General features: G+C 50.0%; 1 protein-coding gene across 1 annotated transcript in view; it reads right to left on the reverse strand.

Moving 5' to 3' along the window:
* The window catches only part of LOC119101342 (gamma-aminobutyric acid receptor alpha-like), a 52,866-nt gene extending 43,205 nt beyond the window's left edge, over positions 1–9,661 (reverse strand). Inside the window, exon 1 of the mRNA XM_037224661.1 lies at positions 9,577–9,661. The gene's annotated coding sequence lies outside the window, so the exon portion shown is untranslated. The remainder of the gene's footprint in view (positions 1–9,576) is intronic.
* Between the last annotated feature and the right edge of the window lie 349 nt (positions 9,662–10,010).

Here is a 10,010-nt window from a genome sequence, read left to right on the forward strand (position 1 = left end):
CCACGCCACGAGGTCGGCGAACGGGGTCCATTGCTGATCAGCGAGCGAGTCAGCTGAATGAGGTTCCGTTTAGCGGAACGCCGACGTGGGACCGGGCTCGAGCACGTGATGTCCATACTGCAGCGGCGGTGACGGGAGAACAGCTGGCCAGATGTCAGGCGTTGACAGCAGTCGAAAACGTGCGGCAACGCCTGACATGGCTGTTAAAAGCTATGGACACGGCCGTTAACCTGGAGTCAGGTTAACAGCCGTGTTCAAACCGTTAACGGCGATGAACACGGCTGTCTCCACTTCAATTGTCGCGGAAAATGGGGACTGCACGTTTTGTCACGCAGCGTCACGTAAACCACGACAATTTCATGTTTTTCGCCGCCACCCAAAACGGATGAAAGAAAGCCGCACGAAACGGACGCCGAGGTCGTTATCAGACCAACAAGCGTATCCCATGAGTATGAGATTCTGAGCGTCACAGGCAGCCAGCCTGCGCAAAGATGGTCCATTCCTTCGCCATCCCACGCGGAAAATGAACGCCTCGTCACTGGCGCACTATATTACCTACCAGAAGGCCATACACGAGGGCCCGTCGCTGTGTCCTGGCCCACACCCAATAAAGTCGGCTGCCCAGCCGGGTGCCAACAAGTGCCGCTCACTGAGATGGCCGTGCCTCGCATGCTGAGAGGATCGCTGAAGGAGCGGCCACTGGTGCCTGGTCGCCTCAGGTTAAATAGAGCCTCACTCGCGCGTGGGCGGCCGATGGCACCGATACAGTCCCGATCGAGACCCGTGGGTGTCCGTATGGTGCATGTGTGAATGTTGGTATCGCAAATGTGGCAAGGGTGGTTGATTTGGCTCTGGGATTGGGACTGGGATTGAGATCGGAAGGTAGAACCGATTGGGCTCTGGGATCTGGATTGGGATTGAGATTAGAAGGTTGAACTGATTGAGCTCTGGGATCGGATTGGGATTGAAATTGGAAGGATAAACTGATTGGGCTCTAGGATCGGGATTGCGATTGGAAGGCTGAACTGATTGGGCTCTGAGATCGGGACTGGGATTTAAATTGGAAGGCTGAACCGATTGGGCTCTGGGATCGGGACTGGAATTGAGATCGGAATGTTGAACTGATTGAGCTCTGGGACCGGGATTGGGATTGAGATCGAAAGATAGGATTGATTGGGCTTCGTGCGTAAGTGCTCAGTCAGCTGTTGAGTCAGTCAGTCAGTCAATCAGTCAGCTCCGCGCCTAACGCTGAGCATGCGTATAGCGATGTAAGTGTAGTTCCAGTCATCACCAGCACTGTCGTCATCACATGTCGCTCCAACTTTCACGCAGTGGCAATTCTAGCTAAGCATCTTGTTCTAGGAAAACGGCAAAAGCATTGAAATGCACACGCAAACAATGGTAGGTCAGGGAAAAGGTCCATGAACCTAGAACATCTAGAGAAAGGCTGGTACACGACAGATTCACAGATTCGCCATATGCAGTTGTATGACAATGGGACTCGACACATGTATAAGGAAGCTGTTCCATGGAGACGCCCCTCGCAACGTCAAGATACACCAGACACTTTCTGTAGCAGCCTCTACTAACGTTTGGTTTTGCACAGCTGCCGGTTGATCTGCAGCCTGCTCGCTCCCCATACCTTTATGTTTTCTGCCGGTCTTCTCTCCCAACTATCTGGTCGGCTTCCAAACTTGGTGTGATGCACTCTCGGAGAAGTCCTCTACCGTGTAAGAGTTCAGCCACACAGAGCTCACCCAACCACTTAAAATCATCACAAAAAATCTGCGCGAGCTAACGTATCAGGAGGCAATCACAATATTGGACCTTATTGTCGTTGTCATTGGGACCCTACTACCGTTCTTAGTGAGACATAACGACGCACTCAGCTGCTGGGGCCATATGGTATCATCTACCTCATACCCTGGCACAAAAGGTGTGCATCGCGGAATGGCGGAGAACCGTTGCGCCCTAAAAGACGAGGTATTTGGACCGCAAGCTCGTCCCCATTCCCGGATGCCATCCGGCGAGGCACGCGGCGTGCGGTTCCAGGTGAGCCTGACGGCGCGCAGGTGGCGAGGCGTGACTTGACCCGGGGCTCCTCCCGCCTCGCCTCCGCCCCTCCGCCATCTGCCCCGCCCTTCCGGCGGCAGCGAGCGTCGCAGCCGGGTGTCAGGCGGTGCCAGCGGATGATCGCTCTCGGCGGCGGCCGGGTATGCTGATCGGGCCGCAAGGACCGCGAGAGAGCACCGGTCGGGCCCGGCCCGTGATGAATCGGCGCTGGCCCGCCCGCGGCGCGCCGGCCAACCGTGAAACCCGACTGCCGCGCGGCGCCTCCGCATCCATCAGCGCCCGCGACCGGCCCCGGCCGCAGGGCAACGCACCGACCCGTGCCCGCCGCACAGCGACGACGGTGACGCAAGGGCGCTCAGACCCGGTTAACTGTGCTGGACCAGTGTCGGGACTGATGCCCGGGCCGAAGGGCTGCTCCCAGCTGGTGACGTGAGCCCGGCGGCCGCTCCACTAAGTCCTCGACGATGTTGGTGTGGTGGTGCTTGGACACGTCCAATTGCGCAGGATCGGCGCCCAGGCTGGTGCCCGGGCGGGAGGCGTGCTCGCAGCTGGTGACGCGTGACCGGCAGCCGCTTTGGGGGGGAGGGGAGAGGGCGAACCAGCAGAGCTTTGAATAAACCTAAGTCGCATGCGTTGGTGGAATGAATTTGACTGGCGCTGTTTCTGTCCAAGTTAAGCCAAACCATCCGGCTTTCCTGCTCAGTATATCTGCGCATTAATTCATGCATTAAGCTGCACGGAAGCATCGTGTTACACAAATCCACTCCTGATTGGCTTCATTAGGGGGCTTCCTGAGCGGGCAGAAGCACTTTACAATGTTCTCGGAAGCACTAAGCACGCCACGAATTCATTTCCAAGCTCCTTTCGTGCAGCTAAAAACAGGCGCAGATGCGGCTGCACGTATATATATATATATATATATATATATATATATATATATATATATATATATGTGTGTGTGTGTGTGTAAATATAATGTCGCGATGGCTTTATTTTGCCACCTGTTCCATCGTCATAGTACTACTCAGAGACCGAAATTCCAACTAGCTACTCATAATGCAACTTCAAGAGTTCTGTCAAGGATGCTTCTGGGCGAATGAGTGGTGTGCTAAATCATGCTTTAGCTTCTATAATTTCGAACTTCCAGAACAGTTTATGCTTTCCGTCTCGCTTACGTAATCAATAACCAAGGCATGAATGAGACCAGAAACGCGAAAGTAACTGCATGGTCCGGGGGCGTGCGCTGTGATATAGCACCCTGTTTAATAGCCATTAAGCTGAACACGTTTGACATTTTAATAGACCATTTAGAGTCCTGTAACAAAGGGTGATAATTTCAGCAGAGCCGTTATTGTAGCGACAGTGCCTGGTTTCTGTTGCAGTAATGCATCAGTCCATTCCGCTATAACCAAAGGCCCATCCGCGCGCAAAACATGTGTTACAGCTCCGTCATAACGGATAATTCCTTTACCACCCAAGTATTACCAACAACAACCACAGGATCCTTAATTTGTAATTTCAACATCTTCTAAACCAGCGCAAAAAATTCCATTTCGGCGAAAAACTCGTAAGGTAAGAGGATTCCCACAAGTTCTAATCTGCTTAGCAGCGTAATCGACATTGCACGTGTTTCAGCGTGGGAGCACGGGCCCGCAGAATTAGCTATCTACGCACTGCACCAACGCAGTCCGTGTCTCCAGTGCCGCGCCCTGCCTGAATCGACCCGTGGCGGCCCGCTGTTGACATGGTGACGATTGGGCCTGCCCTGGGCCACGTGACAGAGATTGACCCGTCACATCCTGTTAGTGGAATCGAAGGAGGCGCTGGGTCGAAGCTCAGTACAGTGGACAAGCTGTAGTAGACCACGCCGACTAGACCGACAGTAGGGTATGAATTGCCCGTGAGTCACTGTTACAGACGACAACAGATTGATGAGCGAAGGCATTAGATTGCTTTTGTTTACCATCATTCGTCGTTATGGTTGTTGGACATAAGCAGCAAAGACTAGAGAAATACTCACAGCAACAGCCAACCGCGAAAACATGGTGACTATTTTATGGCCGGAAGAGGCATAGTGAAAAAGCAAATCGTCATGGCGGCCATGTCATGGCCGGAAGAGGCATGGTGAGGAAGCATATCGTTATGGTAACCATGTTATGGCCAGGAGAGGCATGATGAGGAAGCATATCATGGTTAGCCGTGTTATGGCCGGAAGAGGGCATGGTGAGGAAAGCATATCATGGTAGCCGTGTTATGGCCGGAAGAGGCATGGTGAGGAAGTATTTCGTCATGGTAGCCGTGTTATGGCCGGAAGAGGCATGGTGAGGAAGTATTTCGTCATGGTAGCCGTGTTATGGCCGGAAGAGGCATGGTGAGGAAGTATTTCGTCATGGTAGCCGTGTCATGGCCGGAAGAGGCATGGTGAGGAAGTATTTCGTCATGGTAGCCGTGTCATGGCCGGAAGAGGCATGGTGAGGAAGTATTTCGTCATGGTAGCCGTGTTATGGCCGGAAGAGGCATGGTGAGGAAGTATTTCGTCATGGTAGCCGTGTCATGGCCGGAGAGGCATGGTGAGGAAGTATTTCGTCATGTAGCCGTGTCATGGCCGGAAGAGGCATGGTGAGGAAGTATTTCGTCATGGTAGCCGTGTTATGGCCGGAAGAGGCATGGTGAGGAAGTATTTCGCCATGGTAGCCGTGTCATGGCCGGAAGAGGCATGGTGAGGAAGTATTTCGTCATGGTAGCCGTTGTCATGGCCGGAAGAGGCATGGTGAGGAAGTATTTCGTCATGGTAGCCATGTCATGGCCGGAAGAGGCATGGTGAGGAAGTATCGTCATGGTAGCCGTGTCATGGCCGGAAGAGGCATGGTGAGGAAGTATTTCGTCATGGTAGCCGTGTCATGGCCGGAAGAGGCATGGTGAGGAAGTATTTCGTCATGGTAGCCGTGTTATGGCCGGAAGAGGCATGGTGAGGAAGTATTTCGTCATGGTAGCCGTGTTATGGCCGGAAGAGGCATGGTGAGGAAGCATATCGTCATGGTAGCCGTGTTATGGCCGGAAGAGGCATGGTGAGGAGTATTTCGTCATGGTAGCCGTGTTATGGCCGGAAGAGGCATGGTGAGGAAGTATTTCGTCATGGTAGCCTTGTCATGGCCGGAAGAGGCATGGTGAGGAAGATTTCGTCATGGTAGCCGTGTCATGGCCGGAAGAGGCATGGTGAGGAAGTATTTCGTCATGGTAGCCGTGTCATGGCCGGAAGAGGCATGGTGAGGAAGTATTCGTCATGGTAGCCGTGTTTATGGCCGGAAGAGGCATGGTGAGGAAGTATTTCGTCATGGTAGCCGTGTTATGGCCGGAAGAGGCATGGTGAGGAAGTATTCGTCATGGTAGCCTTGTCATGGCCGGAAGAGGCATGGTGAGGAAGTATTTCGTCATGGTAGCCTTGTCATGGCCGGAAGAGCATGGTGAGGAAGTATTTCGTCATGGTAGCCGTGTTATGGCCAGGAGAGGCATGGTGAGGAAGCAATCGTCACATATTCTTGCACTGATTACACTTGTGCAGATAATGGGAATTAAAGGGAGTGTCCCTCATTTGAAGCTGTTGAAGCAAGTGTCAGACAGGATAGAATAAGCTGACATAACTATTGCTATATTTTCAATCGGAAAATGGTGCTCTTAACAACACAACTTCTTTCTTTTGTTAATATGCTCCTCGATACTCATTGTTTGATTGTGTCACGGAACGTTTGTATGACGTTGAGGTGCTTACAACCTGGCCGTGCGAAACTGCCATCCTTTCACTCACCTATATTACCTCAAACTCGCCGAGAAATGGCAGTGTGGTGCTGGAAGTGTTCGCTGATCCAAAGTCCGTTATGTGCCCGTGCACTGGCCATTTTTGTGGTGTCCTTGTGCACTTATCCGTGATTTTAAGAGCTTTTTCACATACCCGTTGATACCACAATTCTCAAGTTATTCGATTACAAGTCTTATCTCCCTTAAAATCTTATCTCTTATCCCTTCTATCTTATCTCCCTTATCTCCCAACTATGTCGAACTTCGTATAAGATATGGCACAAAACGTTATTGAAAGCAAAGTTCTCACGGCTTGTCCCGTCAACGCTTTAGAGGCGATTGACGTCCACTTTGCTTGGGAGTCATTCTCAGTGACGTCAGATTTGAGCGGTTCGACGATAATGTACTTCGGGTTCTGGAACGTCACGTCGTCAATTACGTGGCAAGATTGAGCGACGTCGCTGTGTCGTAAGGCACGCCTGAATGGCCTTGAAATGATCTGCACATATTCGCGAGCGTGTATCCCAGAAGCTGGAAGCCTTGGGGCCTCAAGAAGGGCAGCACTGTGAACTGCACCGAATGGCCATTTTTATTGAAAGTCCCATACACATGTGGAACAATCCCTTTGAAAGACATCATTACCGGGCTTTCCCCAAGGTTCAAACGCTGGTACTGCAATAGCAGCTGTGGAATAGGTAACACTCCGATTTTTTTTCTTTTCGACCTGGGTGTCGTAGCCTCACATATATATATATATATATATATATATATATATATATATATATATGAGGCTCAAAACTACTGTGCGAACATGATGTAGCTTTTCAGCAAGGGTCTGACTTTGTTTATTTTACTGCATTTTCCGCTCAACTCTCACTCATTCATAGGTAATTGAGAGTCTTTGCCATCCGTTTCACCGTGGGGTGAGTACGTTCAGATGAAACGTAACTCATTGCCGGTGTATACTGTGACTCACTGTAGTTCCGTATCCCCTACGCGGAGGACCCTTTTGAAAAAAAACGTTTCAACCCACGTGCCATGGACTGGTTTGCCAAAAAATTGGTTAAAGCGCATTGGTTTGTTGGGGTTGGGTTGGGTTGGGGCTGATTTTGTTTTTATGAATAACCTAGAAGTTTGATTATTTTTTCCTGTAACACCTTAATGGAATATGATATTGGCTTGCAATAGTGAATGACGATATGATAGGAAATTGTACCATTTACAATAGCAAAGTTTAACCTCATTTGAACCCATGAGTTATTTTATACCGTTATAACTTTATCACTATAATGAAACTAATAAAATATTTGTTGTTGAATAAAGTTCGACTTATCGGTAAACTATCGCTTATCGATAAATAAGATTACATTTTGTTGTTTTTGACTTAATCCAAACCCCCCAACGACCCCGCCCCAGGGCTAACAGATAACGATCTTGTAATGTCGCCAACACAAAGAGTTATAGCTTAACTTGGGTACGGGCGCTGCATCATGCAACTATATCATTACGCGATACAACAAATAAGAAATCGGGATAATTAAGAATATAAACGGCAGCATATTGAGAAGCAGAGTGCTTGTAAAGTGCAGATAGTGTCTTATGTTTATGAATAAGATAATGAGCGGTCGAAGGGTAGACGCGGTGCATGACCTAGAGGTGTGTTATTCATATGTGACCGCAATTTTTTCTCAGAGCGCCTTGGTTCCTTTCATCTTTTCCATACCGGGAAATATTTCGCAAATTACGCAATTCCACGTTTCTGGCGCACCAACTGCTGCCACGTAAAGCTTTTAGTTTGGATTAAGAAATGGAACAAAGCTTGTTCTGATACGTAACTGTTCATGCATTTCTTATATCAAATAGTTTGGGTACATTGAATTCCGGGTATCCTTCAGATACACGAGCAGCATCCTTGTTCATGTTCCAGCATGAACCAGCATGTTCGTGATGCCTGATGCTCGTGGTCAGAGATTTTCTAACCTTCGACTCAATACTGGTCACCGCAACCTTCCGGCTTAGCCGGGTGTGATTCGTGCAGCTTTTAGCATGGTACCGCGTATCGGATGTTAGGATAAGAGAGCTCGTAAGATTGATTATTTTGAGATCTTGTTAATGGCAGTATATACAGAGTTTCTGAGCATTTTTGTAATCTGTGTCTTAGATATAAATGCAGACATTTTGCTTAACTTTGTTCACTCCAAAGCAATAGAGCCGGTGGAAGCACTCAAAGAAAAAACGCTGCCAAAAACATACACAAATAGAAACACTGTTCACTGGGCTCAACGCGCGCGTCATGAAAGGTCGAAATTTGGCAATATAACCAACTACGACCATAAAAAGTACCATAACCACGGTCTCGTGGTCTCATGGTATGCTAAAGCCGATCCAAAAACAGAACAAACGTTTCGCCTTCACGGCTTTTTAAGTGCCAGCTTTTCTAACTGCGTCAGTTTTCAACAGCAAAAAATTAGCTCACAAAGTGATACAATTTTAAATCACGTGTTTTTAGGGTCCAGGACAATCTTATTGGAAAGAGGCACCGGGTGTGAACAATGTGTGCTTACGCTACAAGAACGGTACACAAACGATGGCAAATGGTTTGTGACGAGTATATAGGCGGGCTACATGCGCTGCGAGTATAGCACAAACTGTGGACACTAATGGGGACTGGGTGGCACAGGCTGTAACGACGATATACAGGTGGTCAGGTCTGATTTTTGGTGACGAACGACCATTGATTCAGCCCTTTTGGCACAGCTGTATCTTTGCAACTGCGTCAAGTTTTGACGATGATTTTTTCCGATGCCATAGATTCCTTTGGACCGTTTTGTGGAATGTAATTATCGAGTAGAGTTACAAAAGTTTTATTTTGGCGTCTCGGAGATGCCTCTATATCTGGTTTGTAAGGGACGTGCTGTCTTACCGATGCAGGAAAGCGCTTTACCTGGGGTCACATCAGCCATGATCCCAAGTCTCAGCTTCATGCTTAATCGAATACAGCCAATATTTTCCTGACATAGTCGTTCAGCTAGTAGCCTCTCGCATATCGAATGCCGATTACAATCCGCCTGGTAACTTCTAACTCATAATGAAAACATACATACGTTGTAGTATTGATTGATTCATCATACAGGTAGCATATGCTTTCTCGCAATATATATGTATATATATATATATATATATATATATATATATATGTGTGTGTGTGTGTGTGTGTATATATATACAATAAAATGTTTTTTCAAAGGAATTTTCTATCTAAAAGGCTTGTTGCAAATGGCTAATAAATATGCGTACCACATCATATCATTAAGTTATTTCGTCATTCAGATACTGTGCTTCCATATCCGAATAGGAATAATATCTCATTGTTTTAAAACATTCTTGGCTGGTGACAAATCAAGAAGCGTCAAGATAAGGCCCTGTCGAGAGCACGTTTCGTCAAATTATGCGTAATCGCTCCGTCGTGGCTCCTCGCGAAAGGACGTTCGAAGTCGGCGAATACCGTGCACCTGACGGCGCATGGTTCCTACCCAATAGCCCTCATCGCCAATGACCGGCCGCTACCCTGCACTGATTGGCCGCTGCCCTGCACTGATCGGCCGCTACCCTGCACTGATCGGCCGCTGCCCTGCGCTGACCGGCCCCTGCCCTGCGCTGACCGGCCCCTGCCCTGCGCTGACCGGCCGCTGCCCTGCGCTGACCCACCTGACACCAAGCTCCGTCTGGCGGCGTCCACGGAGAAGGCGGCCGGCGCCGCCGGTGGTCCCACTGGGCGGGCGGCGACTGTGCGTCGCCGGCGGTGACAGCGCCGTGCGTGGCCGGTCGGCAGGCGGCGCCCGACGCGCCGCGCCGCGAGCAAACAACGCCGCGGACACCGCAGGCCCATCCGTCCGCCGCCGCGTCCCCTAACGATCTGTAATGGCCGGCCACGGACGGGCCGTGCCGCTCATGGGCTCGCCCCGAGGCGCCGGTGACGCGGGGGGGTGTGGTACGGGGCGGCAAGGGTGCCGCGGTGCCGGTGGAGGTGTGGTCGTGGACGTCACGTGTCGGACGGGGGATGCACGAGAGCTCGTCGCGTCGCGACCGGCGTGACCATAGGAAGAAGTTGGGATGCGCTCAGCGCATGGAAGTGGTGAGAC

The sequence above is a fragment of the Pollicipes pollicipes genome, unplaced genomic scaffold, assembly GCF_011947565.3.
Source record: "Pollicipes pollicipes isolate AB1234 unplaced genomic scaffold, Ppol_2.1 Scaffold_2555;HRSCAF=2994_pilon_pilon_pilon, whole genome shotgun sequence".
Classification (NCBI taxonomy): domain Eukaryota; kingdom Metazoa; phylum Arthropoda; class Thecostraca; order Pollicipedomorpha; family Pollicipedidae; genus Pollicipes; species Pollicipes pollicipes.